The sequence below is a fragment of the Taudactylus pleione genome, unplaced genomic scaffold, assembly GCF_031769625.1.
Source record: "Taudactylus pleione unplaced genomic scaffold, aTauple2 ptg000026l, whole genome shotgun sequence".
Classification (NCBI taxonomy): Eukaryota; Metazoa; Chordata; class Amphibia; order Anura; family Myobatrachidae; genus Taudactylus; species Taudactylus pleione.
This window is the reverse complement of record NW_028284428.1, coordinates 12,733,486-12,753,207: the sequence shown is the minus strand read 5'-3', so window position 1 is coordinate 12,753,207 and position 19,722 is coordinate 12,733,486. Positions and strand designations below refer to the sequence as shown.

The window sequence follows — 19,722 nt, the reverse complement described above, 5'->3', positions numbered from 1 at the left end:
CGTATGATAAAAATAGATATAAGGGGTGCTCTCACCAGTCTTCTTTAAAAGTTACATTTATTACATACCAGCAAAAAAACAGTGTACAATGTATTACAGAATTGACGTTTCGGTCCTATCCATGGACCTTTGTCAAGATACAAGTAACAAGTGATATAAACCCCATACCATACCTCCCAACATGACCCTCTCCAGGAGGGACACAATGCTCTGGTCCTGGACTTGCCTGGTAAGAGGTGGGGCTGCAGCGCAGTTCAAAAGTCAAATAGGGGAGTCACATCAACTGTCATTTCACACACTGCCCAACATCACTGGCTGGGACTCACTGGCAGTTGGTGTGACTCCCCTATTTGAATTCTGGACTGTACTGCAGCCCAACCTCTGGAGCCTCCACCAATCATACATTACCAGGGAAGTCCAGGACCAGAGCATTGTATCCCTCCTGGAGAGGGTCATGTTGGGAGGTGTGCCGTACATATACCCATATGCAGCTAACAGCACCACCCCTTTAATCATTACTAACAAATGTCAAACCCATGGGAAACAAAGGAATGATTCCAAATATCACATAAATATGTATATAAAACAATCAATCCATTCTTGTTAGTAAAGCCGATGCTGGTGTAACCGGGTATACCTTAAGTACTGTACACCGAAGGAACTTAGCTAGTAACTCTGCCACAGCGCAGTCATCCCGTATAGCACAGCCTGACGGTGTGCGTTTCTCTACCACCACACTTCCTCCTTCTGGAACACATCACCTCCGGTCATCCAGAGAATGGCTGTACACTACCTCTATGACATACGTGTGTCACATGGGCTCGAGTCAACGGTTTCCACGCAACCAGGATAAACATTAATAAGCTTCGGAACCCAACCACACTATAGCAAATACAATGTTGTCAGTAGTGACGAATCCAGTCTATTCCAACAGCCTCACTAATAAGCAACCTATTGTTATTATAAGCTGCATATTCAATCTAATAAAGGATAGTATGACATCCAAATGGAAAACAGTGTAGTTAATACATACTGTAGAGTGAATGTAGCCTCATCCGCATGATCACACTAACATAATATATATCATAATAAAAATAGGTACAGACTCCCTAGAAAAAACCAACATCAAAATACTGCAATAATCAAAAAAGAAAAGAAAAAATAATATATATATATATATATATATATATATATATATATATATAAAATCCCATAAGTGAATTTGTGGTTCACAGCAAAAAAAAACCAATCAATTCAGAAAGATACTTAAATGTATCGCTTCATTCAAACCATGAGGATGGATGCAAGGGCGTATCTTTAATGGGTGCAGGGTGTGCGGGGCACATGGGCCCACACATGGGCCCACACCCTGCACCCATAAGTAAATATACTTACCTCTCCGCTGATTCCCGAAGTGCTGCTCCGCAGCGCCGGACCGGCGCTGTAGAGCAGAAAACACTCACTGGGAAAATGGCGGTGGCCATTTTCCCAGTGATCTGCGCATGCGCAGGAAGATGTCCCCGGGAAAGTAGGCGCGGGAGCCATTTTCCTGGAGACCCGCGCATGCGCTGTAGATTCTGGCTTCAAGCCAGAATCTACAGCGCTCAGTGCCGCTGAGCCGCTGTCAGAGAGGAAGCTGCACATGGGCCCCCTCCTCTCTTAAAATGCCCCTGGATGGATGGTATCCAATCTGTGAGTCTACATAGCTTCTTTTCGTAGCAACAGCTTAGCTCGATCACCCCCCTTTTTGGTGGGGGAACCTAGTCGATGATCATGCATTTCAGGGAAGAAAGAGCATGATGAGACTCAATTAAATGAAATGCCTTACCAATGTAGTCTTAATGAATGACCTGTGGTAGGCCATCCTTTTGCGGAAAGGACGAATGGTTTTACCAACATAATACAGACATATCAAAATATAGACTATGACGTCCGATGTACATGTGACAGGATTTTTTATTTTAATTTTGCGCCCTGTATGGGGGTGATGAAAAAATTGCCCCCCGTCAGCATGCTTCTTCAAGTCATGCAATTCACACAACGGAAGTAGCCGATCTCTGTTTATTACTGTTGCCTTCCCGAAAAATCTGCCTCGCCTTCAACAGACATCTCTCAGTGGTACTCCGATCATAACCCCTGTCAATAAATCTATTCTGCATTTCCTCCAATTGGGTATCTGCCATTCTTGAGTCAGAGTTATTGCGAAGAACCCGCAAATATTTAGTAATTGGTAAATTAGGTTTCAATGATTTTGGATGGTGACTCCTATAACTCAAAAGTTTATTGCGGTCTGTTGGTTTTCTATAGAGCCTGTAGCCATACTCAGAGTCAGTGGTATGTATCGTAATATCTAAAAAATCAATTTGAGCATATGACATTGTGAATGTTATTGAAAAATCTAATTGGTTAAGATGTTGTACTTGTAACATCTCTAGAAGAGCAGCCTTAGATCTTTTCCAAATCAGGAATACATTGTCGTTAATTAATTTATTTTCTCATGCTTTAAACAGTGCAGAGATGAGTCTATTGTCTAAACGTTTGAGTTTTATCCCAACTACGCGATTTAACGACTTTAGATGGCCTATAGATAAAAACAAATTAAATCGTAAATTGAGACTTAGGGCTCTATTTACTACAATCCGCATTTTGAATGCAGATTGTAGTGTGTAGCCAATATCACAGGGATTTACTAAAAATCCCTTGCAGGGACAGAGCTTGCGATAAGCTCTGTCCCTGCAAATCCCCTCTGCACACTGATCACGGTATTTTCACAAAAAATACAGAGACAAGTGCCCGCGCATGCGCCGACCGGCTGCCGCTAAGCCCCGCCCCCCACGATCGCGACCCCCCGCGACCCTCCCTCACTTAATTGCACTTACCTCTGGTAATCGGGCTCCGGTGATGTCCTCCATGGCTCCAGTCAGCTGATCTCCCATCCTGCACTGGGACCCGGTCACCTGATGACCGGGTCCCAGTGCAGGATGGGAGACCAGCTGACCGGAGGGAGGACATCACCGGAGCACCGATCTCCGGTCCCTGAACTTTGGTAAGTTATATTTTTTTTCACTATTTTTATTTCTAGCAGTGATCAGTGTGCAGGGCCGGATTAACAATGGGGCGGGTGGAGCTGCAGCTCCAGGCCCCAAATGAAAATAGGCCCACACTCACAGTACAAGTAGGATCCGCTGGAGACAGGAGAAAAAAAATCCTATCACCACCGGTGGGCGGCCATCCGAGGACCTGCCCACTCAAACCCTTCCTCCCATCACCTCCAGCCCCACCCCCCACCGGCACAGGACAACTAACTTCTCCGTCCCGAGCAGGCGTAAAATTAATTTAAAGTGCGGCGCAGTGGCACATGCCCTCCCAATATGACGTCATCAGATAAATCGGTGCTAAGGCATGCTACGTGCCTTAGCTCCGCTGTATCTGGTGACGTCACATTGATGCTGCCGGGCGCACCCGCATGGATGGTCATACATGAGCTGAGGCTGACTGAGGAGTCAGCGGTGCTCTTGGGGATCCTCCTGACTACAAAGCGCCGTGGCTGTACTGCCGGTAGCAATTTACATAATCTTCCTGGCAGTGGAAAGAAGACCCGCGGGAATTGTAAGATATTATTGAGGAGGAGTTGAGACAGTGAAAGAAGAGAAGCAGGTAAGTGAACTTGGAGTGGAGAAAGCAAAACATATGAGAGGAGGACACAGATGAGGAGGAGGAGAGAGTATTGGACACAGATGAGGAAAAGGGGACAGAGTAAAGGACGCAAAGGAGGAGGAGGAGGGGGACAGAGTAATAGACACAAAGGAGGAGGAGGGGGACAGAGTAATGGGCACAAAGGAGGAGGAGGAGGGGGACAGAATAATGGGCACAAAGGAGGAGGGGGACAGAGTAATGGGCACAAAGGAGGAGGCGGAGGGGGACAGAGTAATGGGCACAAAGGAGGAGGAGGGGGACAGAGTAATGGGCACAAAGAAGGAGGAGGGGGACAGAGTAATGGGCACAAAGGAGGAGGCGGAGGGGGACAGAGTAATGGGCACAAAGGAGGAGGGGGACAGAGTAATAGACACAAAGGAGGAGGAGGAGGGAGACAGAGTAATGGGCACAGAGGAGGAGGAGGGGGATAGAGTAATGGGCACAAAGGAGGAGGAGGGGGACAGAGTAATGGGCACAAAGGAGGAGGCGGAGGGGGACAGAGTAATGGGCACAAAGGAGGAGGAGGGGGACAGAGTAATGGGCACAAAGAAGGAGGAGGGGGACAGAGTAATGGGCACAAAGGAGGAGGCGGAGGGGGACAGAGTAATGGGCACAAAGGAGGAGGAGGGGGACAGAGTAATGGGCACAAAGGAGGAGGAGGGGGACAGAGTAATAGACACAAAGGAGGAAGGGGACAGAGTAATGGGCACAAAGGAGGAGGGGGACAGAGTAATAGACACAAAGGAGGAGGAGGAGGAGGAGGAGGGGGACAGAGTAATGGGCACAAAGGAGGAGGAGGAGGGGGACAGAGTAATAGACACAAAGGAGGAGGGGGACAGAGTAATGGGCACAAAGGAGGAGGGGACAGAGTAATGGGCACATAGGAGGAGGAGGGGGACAGAGTAATGGGCACAAAGGAGGAGGAGGAGGGGGACAGAGTAATGGGCACAAAGGAGGAGGGGGACAGAGTAATAGACACAAAGGAGGAAGGGGACAGAGTAACGGGCACAGAAGAAGGGATGTGGAGGGTCAGAGTAATGGACACAGTGGAGGAGGGGACAATGACAGTAATGGACATGAAGGAGGGGAGGACAGAGTAATGGACACAGTGGAGGAGTGGGGACAATAATGACCGAGCAATGGGCACAGATGAGGAGGGAGGAAGAGAACTTCATAATGGACACAGATGATGATGATGAGGGGACCATGACAGCGTAATGGACACAGAGGTGTAGAAGACAGGTGACAGAGTAATGGACACAAGAGGAGGGGTCTACGACAGAGTAATTGACACAGAAAAGGAGGCGGGGCAGACTAATGGACACAGATGAGCAGGGGATGATGACAAAGTAATGAACACGGGGGGGAGTAATGGACACAGAGGAGGAGGGGGGGACTAGAACTCAATAATGGACACAGATGATGATCTGGGCAGCGTAACGGACAGATGAGGAGAGAGCATTATTCCATAATGGACACAGATGAGGAGGAGAGGATGACAAATATTATAATGGACACGGATGAGAAGGGGGAACACAATAATGTGAACAGAGGAGGAGGAGGGGGAATAATAATGGCCATACAGATGAGAGAGAGAAGAGCACAGTGCAGAATATACAGATGAGGGTGTAATATAATATGGAACATATACACGGAATGGGGCAAGCTTGCTGCATGCAGGTATGGGGTCTGAGAACAATACATAACATATAGACAAGAGGGGCACACATATAGACAAAGTCACGGCATGATGGCGAGTAAGAGATAGTTCGGTGCCAGTTATGTGGTCAGGGCCTGATGTGAGTGAGGGGTATTTGTGTGTCAGTGATTGGATCAGAGTGTGGTGGTGAGAAGAAATACAGAGGGTGCAATATGGGGTCAGGGAGTGATAGTGTGGATCCAGGAGTGGTAGTGGCTGTTGTATGGGGTCGTCAAATCATGGCAGTGAGGGGTATTTCAGTGTTTGATAGATGGTATCTGTGAGTTTCAGTGGGTAAGATGTTTTGTATATAGCATTGTGGATGGGTGAGGTATTTCGGAGGGTGATGTAGTGACTTACAGACAGCAATACTTACACATGTGCCTGCACAAAGCGTGTGCAATATTGTGCCCCACGACCATAGGTAACTATCGGCCTACCAAAATGTGTGTGGGGTCAGGGACAAATACAATATAGAAAGAGGTAAGCTAGATTGAGGTGGTTGATGGTATACACTAACTGCACCTGCCATGGTATTAGCCCTTTACAGACAACAATGCCACAGCACTGGTCACGCTACTCACATTGCTGGTCACACCCCCTACAGTGGCACACAGTAGGCCCCTCATAAATTTCAGCTCCAGGCCCATGCGGACCTTAATCTGGCACTGTCAGTGTGTGGTCTGTTTAGACCACACAGCTGATCACTGGGGCCGGCTCCAGGCTCTGCTCTGCCTGTTAGAGCGGAGCAGGAGTCCGGTAACCAGGGGAGACCCTGGATAACGCCACCTCCAGGTGGCGTTATTATCACAGGGCTTCCCCCGGTATTTTTTACACAATTTATTTTTAGTAACTACCAGGCAGATCGCATTTCCCATTACAATGATGGGAAATGTGATCTGATTACTAAAAATAAGTGATAATTAGGGGTTGGAGTAGAATTTTCCGAATTCTACTCCAATTGTCCTTAAGTACCTTTAGGTGAAACTAAAATAATGTGAAAAGGTTGTGAAAACACCCTTTTTCACTTTATTTTAGTAAAAATAATGATAATAAATATAGCCCTGAAAGAGAGATTCAAGGATGAGCCAGGTTGCACGATATCGCTTTTAAGAAAAAAAGCTCCTTTGAACCAATATCTCAAAATCTTAGTATTAAAACCTTTTCTACATTACTGGATCAAGCCATTCAGGAATCCTTGAAGACACAACAGAGGACTAGATATAAATTGATACCTTTTGAAAGAATAGCCTTACGTGACCTTAAAAATAATGACAGAATAACAATTAGAACTGCCGATAAGGGTGAAGCTGTGGTTGTATTAAACACTGTTGATTATGACACAGAAGCTAAAAGACAACTATCGGACAAGAATACCTATCATCTACTGCCTGGTGATCCGGTATTAAGTTTAAAAAATAAACTGGATTGTATCTTGGACGGGGCAGTAACTAATAACTTTGGTACTCAAGCAGGGGTGGAACTAGCGGCGGTGCAGCCGCTGCATTGCACCGTGGCCCGCTGTGGTGCAGGGGCCCATAGCCACTCCTGCACCGCCGCTAGTCCCCCGGGCCCCACAAGTGTAGGGCAGACCGCAGTGAGAACGGTCTGCCCTACACAGTTTAAAAACACACAGCTGCCAGAGTCTCTCACTGGCTGCTGCATCGTCCACGGAGGGAGCCGGCTGGAGCTCACTCATGAGCTCCGTCTTCCGGCTCCCTCTGCAGCGGGTGATGGGAGAGACGTCACGTCATGACGTCTCTCTCATCCCATGGTGCAGAGCGAGAGCGGACCGGGAGGAGCATCCGGACAGCGGCGGTCGTCGGCAGGAGCGGGGATCAGGTAAGTTGTGTGGTTTTGTTTGTTTGTTTGTTTGTTTGTGTAAAGGGGCACTTGCACAGCATAAGGGGAGGGGGTGCTACTATGGGGGCATTGGCACAGCATATGAGCTACATATAGGGTGGGGGGCGCTACTATGGTTACTGTATAGGGGGGCCGCAACTGGGGGCATTGTATGGGGGGGCTGGCCACTACTGGGGTCACTGTATAGGGGGGACTACTACTGGGGGCACTGCATGGGGAGCTACTACTGGGGGCACTGCATAGGGGGGATTACAACTGGGGGAACTGCATAGGGGGCTACTACTGGGGGTACTGCATAGAGGGGACTACTACTGGGGGCACTGCATAGGGGGGACTACAACTGAGGGAACTGCATAGGGGGATTACTACTGGGGGAACTGCAAAGGAGGATTACTACTGGGGGCACTGCATAGGGGGATTACTACTGGGGGCACTGCATAGGGGGGATTACAACTGGGTGAACTGCATAGGGGGGCTACTACTGGAGGCACTGCATAGGGGTGTTACAACTGGGAGGACTACTACTGGGGGCACTGCATAGGGGGGACCACTACTGGGGGCACTGCATAGGGGGGACCACTACTGGGGGCACTGCATAGGGCGGACTACTACTGGGGCAATGCATAGGGGGCATTGCATAGGGGGCAATGCATAGGGGAGACTACTACTGCCTGACAGAGCGCTCGCTCTGAATTAGGGCCGTCCTTCCTGATTTTTGGAGCGGCTTCCTGGCCACTCGTATAGCTGTGGGTGACCACCTACAGCTATAGCGAGTGGCCAGGAAGATGGTCGCGATGGTCAAGACCATCGCGACCATTGGGCTTGCAACGAGACCCTTGTGGTAGGGTCTCGTTGCCGCAAGCCCTAGAGTGCTTTCGGCTCAAACAGAGCCGAAAGCACTCCCACTGACATCACTTGTCTCAAACAGAGCCGAAAGCACTCCCACTGACATCACTTGTGATGTCAGTTGGGCCGGCCCCAGACGGTAGGCATTCCCATGGGAACGCCTCCGTCTGGGCAGCCACGCCTCCGGCACGCCCACCGAAGGGGGCGTGCTGTCACTCAACATCGACAGCATGCCCCCTTTGGTACGAGACCCGGAGCGACAGTTTGCCCGAAGCCGGTTCCGTCGTGCGCATGCGCACTGGGCCAGCATCGACCCGCTTGCGAGCGCTCAGCGCTCGCGAGCAGGTCTGAATCAGGCCCTAAGTTCCTTCGTTATACTTAAGGTACTGTATGTCCGGTTACACCAGCATCGGCTTTAGTAACATAAATGAATTGATTGTTTTATATACATATGTATGTGATATTTGGGATCGTTCCTTTGTTTCCCAGGGGTTTCACAGGTGTTAGTAATGATTAAAGGGGCAGTGCTGTTAGCTGCATATATGTGTGTACATGTAAAAATATATATATATATATATATATATATATATATATATATATATACAGTATGTATGTGTGTGTGTTTTATATGTATATATATATATATATATATATATATATATTACACATACATATATATATACACACACGCACTAAGGATGGCCACTGACCATTGATGGTTTGCAAACCATCGAAGGTCTCAAAAAAACAAGTGGTTTTGCCCTGCTGACAGGCACCGATGCTGCACATCGATGGCAGTCCCCAACTGATGTTAAGGAAACATCGTTGGTTGCGTTCTCCAATAATCAATTAATTTTTTTATTGATGGTTGCCCCATTGACCATCGATGGTACACCTGTCAATAGCTATCATTACAGTATAACATAAATATTTCTATTTTTATAGTATACTGTGCTAAATTAATAAAACAAATAAAAGTAACATTGTGATGGATACGTTTTAAAAAGATGTTCTCGACCTAATTCAATCATAAAAAAACAGACAATTTCTGAACGGTTTTTGGGAAAAAAAATTGTTAAGTGGGTAAAATGAAAAGGAACTCACATGCTGCTCTGGCTATGCCAGAAAGTGGTGGAGCACAGGGTATCACATTAACGGTGCCAAGAATATTGATTGCTGGTATTTGTAGCTGGGTCAGAATAACAATTACCTGCAAATAAAGGTAATAAAAACAATTACACTGATTTTATATACAATTTACTACTTATATCACTGGTGGTGCTAAATTGTATAGTGTGATATAGTATGAATATATAATATATGTGATTTAGATCCCACCCAGGGCGTCACAAAGCATGTGCTGACAGGGCTATCGCCCAGTGTGCTGTTGCCTGGAAGGGTGCAACCTTGCGCCCCCTGCTGAAATTTCTAGCACAGGTCGCACTGGGCTCATCTTCCGGCTCAGACATGACCTGGGATTCACCAGGTGCTGGGCCAGTGACGTCACTGTCAGTTCTTAAATGGCTGCCCTCTTTACTGCTCCCAGCTCGCCCTGCATCCCGCCTCCTGCTCCTCTGCAATGTATTGATTGGCTGCAGCCGGAGCAGCTGCAAGACGAGATACCTGAGTGCGGGGCATGGGGGCAGCGTGTGTGGAAGGCTATGGATGCAGTGTGTGTGTGAAGTTATGGGGGCAATGTGTATTTGAAGCTATGGGGCAGTGTGTGTTTGAATCTATGGAGGTAGTTTGTGTGTAAGGTTTTGAGGCAATAAGTGTGTGATGCTATGGGGCAGTGTGTGTGAGGTTATGGGGCTGTGTGTGAGGCTATATGGCAGTATGTTTGTAAGGTTTTGGAGCAGCATGTGTTTGAGCCTATGAGTGCAGGGTGTGTTAGGCTATGGGCAGCATGTGTTTGAGGCTATGGGGGTCTCGAACTGGCCCATAGCAAGTGGTGAAGTAATACTGTATGTGTTATAATATGTTTAATATAAAATCAGTAATACTGTATGTGTTATAATATGTTTAATATAATAACACATGTGTTATGAAGTAATACTGTATGTGTTATAATATGTTTAATATAAAATCATAAAATTAAATATAGAATAAATATGTTTGTTTTATTTAAAGATCTATTTGTATGAGTTAGATGAAGATCTATAGAAATTTATACAGAAATTTTGAAAATTCTAATGGATTGATAAACTTTCTAACATCACTGTATGTGTGCTGTAAATGAGCATTCAACAAAATGAATTGCTTACTCCAGTGACTAGTATGGTTCCCCCAATGTGTGATGCATAAAAGGACATAAAACACAATAGTGTATTCTGTGAGATTATGACATGATCAGTGAATCAACTGAAGCACCAAACTCGGGGCACTTTAGGGGTTTCAGGTAGAACTGAGGACCTCATTCAGAGTCGGTTGAAGCGGCCGCACGGTTGTATGCCACCAATGTTCGCTATACTGCGCATGCGTTAAGTTCGCAATGCACGTGCGCAAGCTAGCCGCTACGATCAGAAATTTCTCTCTCCTTGAACACAGCCAGGTCAGTAGTTTGAGTGACAGATGGAGGCGTTTGTGGGTGGTAACAGGGGAAGGTGCTTGAAAACGGGGGAGTGGAGATCCGAACGCAGGCGTGCCTAATTATGCGAACGGCGTTTTATGGGAGTGCATACGGTTTATGGGAGTGCATAATTAGCAAAGTAGCGTCAGGGCACATGTGACATGGGAGGTTTTTACACTGACATGATCGTAGAGCTTAAGAGAGGGTATGGTCAACCTTAAGCTCTACGACCAGTTCCGATGGTTACCGATGCTCGCGATTAATCCTTATATGCCCGGAGATGACGTGTAATGCGTACGAGAAGGGGGCATATTTTTTGGTCTTCCGGCCGCTTCCTCCCCTTGGTCGGCCAGTAACCGATCCGAACTTAGGGACGCAACTTGCGAGGGAATCATTTGCATATCCGGCACCCTTTTCCTGTACGACCGTGCGGCCGCTTCGACCGACTCTGAATGAGGTCCTGAGTCCCAGCTCGGGTCACTTTGGGGGTTTCGAGTAGAACAGAGTCTCGGTTCGGGTCACTTTAGGGATTTTGAGCAGAACAAAGTCCCAGCTCGGGTCTTCCTGCAAGTCGGAACTAAAAACCAAATCTTGCGAGTTATTGATTGCATGTAAGTCCCTCCCTTGAGATTTCAGGTGCCAAAATTGGTCAAAATTGACTAGAAATGAATTTAATTGATGTTAATTATACTATAGGAACAAAAATAGATCCAAGTTAGATGATAATGGGTGGGATGTACTAAGCATCACTTCCGCAATGCGGCACATCCCCCCTGTCTTTGGGTACATACCACGGTTCATTACAGCGATATGTACCAAGAATATCACAAAGGACAGCTCTCCCGATAAGAGCTGTCCTTTGCGATGGCTTCCAGACAGAGGGACTTCTGGATTTAACACCCAGATGTTCCTCTGGCGTTAGGGTGTGATGGGAGGGATCTGATTGGATCCCTCCCAAGGGGGAGCGCCCCGATAAGAAGCCCATAGGCCTCTATTGGGTAATGACACCTGCAGGATCGTATTCCGGTGTTTAGTATAGAAACATAGAAACATAAAATTTGACGGCGGATAAGAACCACTTGGCCCATCTAGTCTGCCCATTTTCATTTATCCTTTTGGCAACTTCAACCCTATTTGCTCCTTACATCTCTTTTAAAGCTACTCTTATGCCTATCCCAAGCGTGTTTAAATTGTTCCACCATCTTAGCTTCAACCACATCTGATGGGAGGCTATTCCACTTATCCACTACACTTTGTGTGAGTAATTTTTCCTCAAATTTCCTCTGAGCCTACCTCACTCCAGTCTCAGTGCAGGCCTCGTGTTCTTGTACATCTCTTCCTTTGAAGAATGCTTCCCTCCTGTACCTTGTTAAAACCCTTCATGTATTTGAAAGTTTCTATCATGTCCCCCCTTTCCCTTCCCTGGGGTACATTTGTGGAATGTGGTAAAACCCCTGAAAACTGCATTTTCGGAGGGTTTATCGCATTTTCACCTTAGTACATCCCACTCTTTGGCTGTTTTTATAAATTTTTTAGAGAAAACCAAAACTGACCCAAAATACTTATGGGAGATTTTGCCAAAACCATTACATTTGAGGGTGATTTTTTTCAAAACCAAAACATGGGGGTCTGCGCACATCTATAGTTTCAATTGTCCATAATGGTCCATAATCTATAGTTTTAATGATCCATAATGATCTTCAATAAGAGTTTCTCAAAAAGGACAAAAAGAAACCAGAAGACCATTGTGTGTACTACAATGTGAATCATTACTGTGATTAGGGTGATTTATCAATAAATGGTTGCACATATCTAAAATTAGTGATCCAAAATCTTTTTTTCATGGATCCAATAAGCAACAAGATGTATATACACATATATATATATATATACATACATATATATGTATATATATATATATATATATATATAGTACAAAAGTTTGGCACTCAGGTGAAACTGCAATAAGCGGGGTGCCTTCCTAAATGATCCATGCAAAATATAATGTTCCTCCTGTGTGAGGTATGGGGACCCCCCAGAGACTGAACAAAACAGAGGAGGCACTCCCTTTGAAGTAGAAATTTTTTTTGTATACTTATGACATATTTGAAATTCAGTACAGAGGCATGTCAATGTTTCAAGGTCCGCAGACCTTTTTGTCAGGACTGTACAACAAGCATCAAAATTGCCAATTTTTGGCAATTTTTTTTCTACTTCAAAGGGAGTGCCTCCTCTGTTTTGTTCTGTCTCTGGGGGGTCCCCATACCTCACATAGGAGGAACATTATATTATATATATATATATATATATTTGTATATATAAAACAAAAAAGCCCTTATCCCGCGGTCACATTAGATTAATAATTTGCACACTAAGAAAGCTGCACCTTAATACCCAATCCCCTGTTAGTGGGATCAACAAATAAACAGAAACAAAGATGGAATAAAGGGCGCTCAAAACTAAAAAATGTTCACTCTAGCTGAAGACAAATAATGTGGCTTTGATTAAAGTAGATTCTACCAATCAAGTTTTTTTTGAGGAATGTGGATGAACCAATCGAGACTTCCAAATATATTTTTTGTATATGCAGCTCCTCCTTTGAGAAACGCTAGATTTACACGATCTTGGAGGTCATCAAACGTTTAAAACCACAGGTGAATCCGGTATATTCCTGCAATTACACCCTTACACCAAGTAACACACCCAAAACAATGGCCAACCTTTATAAATAATTCAAAATGGTTTATTTTCACATTAAAACCAACAGGATATAATAAGAAAGTGCTTACATGTTTTTAAATTTATTTTTGATAAGGAGCTGCTTTAGTTTGCTGGACCATGGGGAGATGGCACCAAAAAAATCTCTACCTCACCCAAAAGGGTGCGAGCTCGTGGTAGTGGGCCCCAGGAATTCAGCTCTTTAAACAGACACCTTCAACCCGATGCGTTTTGTCCCTTAATAGGACTTCATCAGGGGTGAATCTTAACAAAACATAAACATAAAAATGGGTGTATCTTCATAATGCAAATTGGATATCGATATATACATAAAAGCGATCAAAATCAATTATGCGAAGAGTATATTCACATAGACACTGCGCAATATTACATACCTTAATATATCAACTAAAAACTGGTAAAAGCACCTTCAAAAAGTTTCTCCATAATCAGTTCCGCAAAGGAAACAATCTGTTAAATATATATACATAAAATGATTTTTCTATCAATGAGAGAAACATTTTTTAGATAGTAAATAACATTTAGTCTATTCTGCCTTTAAATCATGCCTTAGCAGCCATACTGATAAGACCTCACATTAAACAAAATAATTACAATCATATTATTTCACTTAATGTGAGATTAACTTGCAAATAAAAATTGTAGAAAGCACTATATGTAAAGTGCTGAACCATTCTAACACATAATATTAGGTTCAATTAATCAAATACCGTTAACGTAATAAATGCAAAATTACATCTTTTGATCAAACGAATCAATCAAAACTAGCCATAAAAGGCTTTGGAAGACATGATATATATATACTAAATTTAGAACAGAGTGTAACCTAAAAACAGAGCAAAAGGGAGAAACAGCTACCCTTTTACATGTATAACAAAATTTCTTAGTGAGAATCTGCAGAAAGAATCCAATATGTACTTACATCAAATCTGAGTGTCTATACACGACCTGTTCAGCTGGGAGAATTAGCTCATCTAGCAAAACCTGCCTATTTATCCCTCTCTGGGAGTGACATCACTTCCTTTTATTAAACTACATATGCACTAAAAAACACTATTCAGTTTGTTTGTGGCATCCTTTCACTACGCAGGGCTTCATGGGTATAAAGAAGTGACAGGTGTGCAAAGGTCTGATATTAAGATTATCCAACTAATAAAATGCTAGAAAATCGATGCTTTCAGGAAAGAAAAACTACAATTCCTGTCAGTCACCGTGTCTGCGTTCCACCGCGTTCCACATACAGGGAGTGCCGTTATGAGTAACAGGTGCACAAATTCTACTGTTGAGAAGGATATCAAACTGCTAAAACACTAGAAAGGCGATGCTTCCGGGAGACACAACTACATTTCCCATTAGTCACCGCGTCTGCGTTCCACATACCGGAAGTGCCATATTGCTCGATTCCGGACTGCAATGCATGGACTAAGAGAATAACTAACTATAAGCCCTGACTTCCGAATAACCAATGGAGCCCTAACTTGATGGAAACAATACTTAAGGCCTTAAACTAATAGTCCTACGAATTTGAGTGTAATAGATAAATGTATAAATGAATAAATAAATAAATAAACGGCGGCCATTTTCCCGGAGCCCATTGTACAAATGAAGTTATGGTAAATACAAAAGTGGCCTTTTTCAATGTCTAATATAAATACAAAATTCGCTCTAGTGTAAGGGCTGTAGCCATTTTTCATAAATCTAGTATTCAAACATCTATTTGGTCAAATAATATTTTTCATGTTTTTTTTTTCTCTCTCTCTCTCCTTTCCCTTCCTTCCCCCTTTCCTCTGTTCATCCACAAATAATACTAATCTAAATTTTAAATACTATAGACCAAGAACAAATTTGTATTAACTCTCTTATTCTTAAATACATGAAATTATCAATATAAACACCACCTAATGATGTTGTGTGATTGATCAATTAAACCCTTCAACCCTATATTCTAAGGGATATGTCTGTAATATTGCAATATGGCCCCCATACAGCTCTGACTATAAGCGTCTAAATAACAAAACTAATGTGACTGGATTATAAGTGCTCCTAACAACAAATCAATGAATTAATTAACAACTGACAAAAACACAAATGAAATAAAATAGAATGTACTTATGATTATTTTAAACCTATGTGAATATGTGAATGTGATACATAATATACTTGGATTCCATATGAGATTCTGACTTTACAACAGCAAAGTTTGAAAGACCTATAATTTAAAACAAAATTAATTAGGAAACTGAATTGACCACCAAAATCTACTCTAGTAACATTATTCTAAAAAAGAAACAATATCGATACCTTCATTATGGTCCTGAGGGTACAATGTATTTAAGGAATAAATCCAAAAAGATTCTTTCTTGGAGAGTTCTAGCTCTCTGTTTCCCCCCCTTGGATTTTCTCTAATATGCTCTAATTCAGTGAAGGATAAAGACTTCACATCTGAATGATGGATTTCTGCGAAATGTCTTGGAAGACTGTGTGAAGTCAACTTATTTCTAATATTACGCATATGTTCCTGTATGCGTATTTTTAGGCACCTCTTTGTCTTACATATCTATGCCTTGTTACACCCAAAAGTGATTATATAGATGACAAAATTGGTGTTACAAGTGATGATATCCCGAATCTGATACTTCCTACCCTTATCACTAACCCAAACAAAGGGTTTCTTCTCCATAAATTTGCAACAAATGCATTTGTTGCAAGGGAAACAGCCTGGCCTCTTCATCGAAAATCTCTGTCTGTCTTCCACTTCTGTTTTTGTATCTAAATTGGATTTAAGTTTACTCGGGGCTAGTATACTTTTAAGATTGCTTGCTCTTTTAAAGATTAACTTGGGTTCTTTTGGAAGATGCAGACCCAAAATAGGGTCTGAAAGTAAAATATTCCAGTGGCGCTTCAGACTTCCAAAAATCAACTTATTCTCCTTATTGAATTGTGTTATGAAAGGTCTACTATTAAAGGTACAATTCTTTTTAGCAGATGGCCGTTCCTTAAGTAAATCTTCTCTACTGATCGCTGAAGCTTTCATAGCAGCTTTTGTTATTAATTCTTCGATGTACCCCCTTTCAATAAACCTGTGTTTAAGTATCAATGATTGACTCCAAAACATGGTGTCGCTATTACAATTTTTCCTTAATCTAAGGAATTGAGCATAGGGAACGTTATGGATCCATGGTTGGAAATGACAGCTAGAAGATGGTATAAAGCTGTTAGCATCTACATCCTTAAAATAGGTACTAGTTTTTATTATTTCAGTGGGTACACCTTCCAACAAAATATCCAAATATTCAATGCAATGTGGATGTTGTTTGAAGGTAAACTTTAAATTAAACTCATTCTTATTAATATAAGAGATAAACTGATCAATGCTATTAGACTCTCCCTCTCAAATGAGTATTAAATCATCAATATAGCGATGATAAAGGTTTATATTGGTAAGATCAAATGTTGAACCATAGATATACCTTTTTTCAAACTCACCCATCAGGATATTAGCATTAGATGGGGCAAACTTTGTGGTCATTGCTGTCCCTTGTTTTTGAAGAAAAAATCCATCCTCAAATTCAAAAAAGTTATGTTCAAATATAAAACTTATACTTTTCAATAAAAAATCCTTCTCTGCCATTGAAACATCTGGATCATTGGACAAAATTACATCTACAGCCTTAATACCTTCTTTATGAGGGATAGATGAATAAAGTGCTTGTGCATCTATTGTAACCCAATTAAAAGCAGATGACCAAACAAAGGGGGTGATTCAGACCCGTTCGTGAGCAAAGGATGCTCGCAAACGGGTCGATGTTGCCCCACTGCGCATGCGCACAATGGAGGGAGCTCCTTCGTGCGCATGCGCGAGAACCGGAGAGCAACGGGCTCTCCGTCGCTCCGGGTCTCGCATCAAAGGGGGCGTGCTGTTGATGTTGATTGACAGCACGCCTTCTTTTGGTTGGGCATGCCGGGGGCGTGGCTGCCAGATGGAGGCGTTCCCATGGGAACGCCTATCGTCTGAAGCCGGCCCCACTGACATCACTAGTGATATCAGTGGGAGTGATTTTGGCTCTGATAGAGCCAAAATCACTCCAGGGCATCATGGACGCTCGCATAAGCTGTGGGTGGTAACCAACAGCTATGCGAGCGTCCATGAGGACGCTCCTAAAACAGGTAGGAGGGCCCTGATTCAGAGCGAGCGCTCTGGTCAGAGCGTTCAGCTCTGCATCAGGCCCAAAGTCTTTTAAAATTCTTAAAATGTCTGTGGAATCCTTTAAATAGGACTTTAGATTCCTGACATATGGCTGCAGCTTTAAATCAATAAAATGAGACAGATTTGCCGTTAAAGATTGAACCCCCGAAATAATCAGGCGGCCTGGAGGGGTTTCTTTGTTCTTATTTACTTTCGGGATTTGATAGAAAATAGGTGTGTGGGAAAATTTGACAAAAAGATAGTCAAATTCCTCTCTGCTGATTAAACCTTCTACTCTTGCTCCATTTAACAATTTAAACAGCTTCTCCTGATATACATTAGTGGGGTTAGTTGGAAGTCTTTCATACATGGAAGAATCATCTAGAATCTAAAAAGCTTCTTTCAAAAAGTTTGCTTTGTCTTGTAACATGACTGCCCAATCTTTATCCACCATTTTGATGACTAAGTTAGTATAATTTTTAAGTTCCTTAACTGCATGTTTTTCCCGGGAATTAAGATTACTATTAGAAAATTTATTTTTTACTTTTATTTTTCTGAAATCTTCTCTTACTGACTCATAGAAAATATCCAAATGGCTCCCTCTAGAGTCTACTGGATAAAATTTTGAAGGAAGTGTACCCTGGAGATGGAGATGGCTTTGGATTATAATCAAATTTTGGAATAGGGTTTTTAAAAAAATGTCTCTGTAGTGTAAGATTACGCACATATCTATTTAAATCGACAAAAATACTAAATTTGTCAACTTGCTGGTCAGGGGCAAATTTAAGACCCTTTTCTAGTACCGTGGTTTGTGGGGAAGATAATTTCTTTTGAGGAATATTGATGATTCCTGTTGAACATTTTCTTGCAGGTGAAGTTCGGGCCTTTCTTTCCTGAAAGCATCGCTTTTCTAGCGCTTTATTAGTTGGATAATCTTCTTAATATCAGACCTTTGCACACCTGTCACTTCTTTATACCCATGAAGCCCTGCGTAGTGAAAGGATGCCACAAACAAACTGAATAGTGTTTTTTAGGGCATATGTAGTTTAATAAAAGGAAGTGATGTCACTCCCAGAGAGGGATAAATAGGCAGGTTTTGCTAGATGAGCTAATTCTCCCAGCTGAACAGGTCGTGTATAGACACTCAGATTTGATGTAAGTACATATTGGATTCTTTCTGCAGATTCTTACTAAGAAATTTTGTTATACATGTAAAAGGGTAGCTGTTTCTCTCTTTTGCTCTGTTTTTAGGTTGTACTCTGGCCCTGATTCAGAGCCGGACGCTCTGACAGAGCACTCGCTCTGAATCAGGGCCGTCCCTCCTCCTTTTTGGAGCGGCCTCCTGGCCGCTTGCATAGCTGTGGGTGACCACCGACAGCTATAGCGAGTGGCCAAAATGATGGTCGCGATGGTCAAGACCATCGCGACCATCGGGCTTGCGACGAGACCCTTGTGGTAGGGTCTCGCTGCCGCAAGCCCTGGAGTGCTTTTGGCTCTATCAGAGCCAAAAGCACTCCCACTGACATCACTAGTGATGTCAGTGGGGCCGGACCCAGACGGTAGGCGTTCCCATGGGAGCGCCTCCGTCTGGGCAGCCACGCCCCCGGCACGCCCACCAAAGGGGGCGTGCTGTCAATCACCATCGACAGCACACCCCCTTTGGTACGAGACCCATAACGACGGCTTGGCCATCGTTATTCGGGTCTCGCGCATGCGCACGACGGAGCCGCCTCCGTCGTGCGCATGTGCACTTGGGCAACATCGACCCGCTTGTGAGCGCTCAGCGCTCGCGAGCGGGTCTGAATCAGGCCCTCTGTTCTAAATTTGGTATATATATATCATGTCTTCCAAAGACTTTTATGGCTAGTTTTGATTGATTTGTTTGATCAAAAGATGTAATTGTGCATTTATTGCGTTAATGGTATTTGATTAATTGAAGCTAATATTATGTGTTAGAATGGTTCAGCACTTTACATATAGTGCTTTATAGAATTTTTATTTGCAAGTTAATCTCACATTAAGTGAAATAATGATTGTCATTATTTTGTTTAATGCAATGGAATTATTTTGTTTAATGTGAGGTCTTATCAGTATGGCTGCTAAGACACGATTTAAATCCAGAAT

The 19,722-nt window shown here is 43.4% G+C and overlaps 1 pseudogene across 1 annotated transcript in view; it reads right to left on the bottom strand.

The window, feature by feature from the left end:
- Positions 1-19,722, bottom strand: part of LOC148539222 (organic solute transporter subunit alpha-like) — an 85,559-nt pseudogene that overhangs the window by 3,238 nt on the left and 62,599 nt on the right. Inside the window, exon 10 of the transcript XR_015870502.1 lies at positions 9,209-9,314. The product of XR_015870502.1 is annotated as an organic solute transporter subunit alpha-like (transcript). The remainder of the gene's footprint in view (positions 1-9,208; positions 9,315-19,722) is intronic.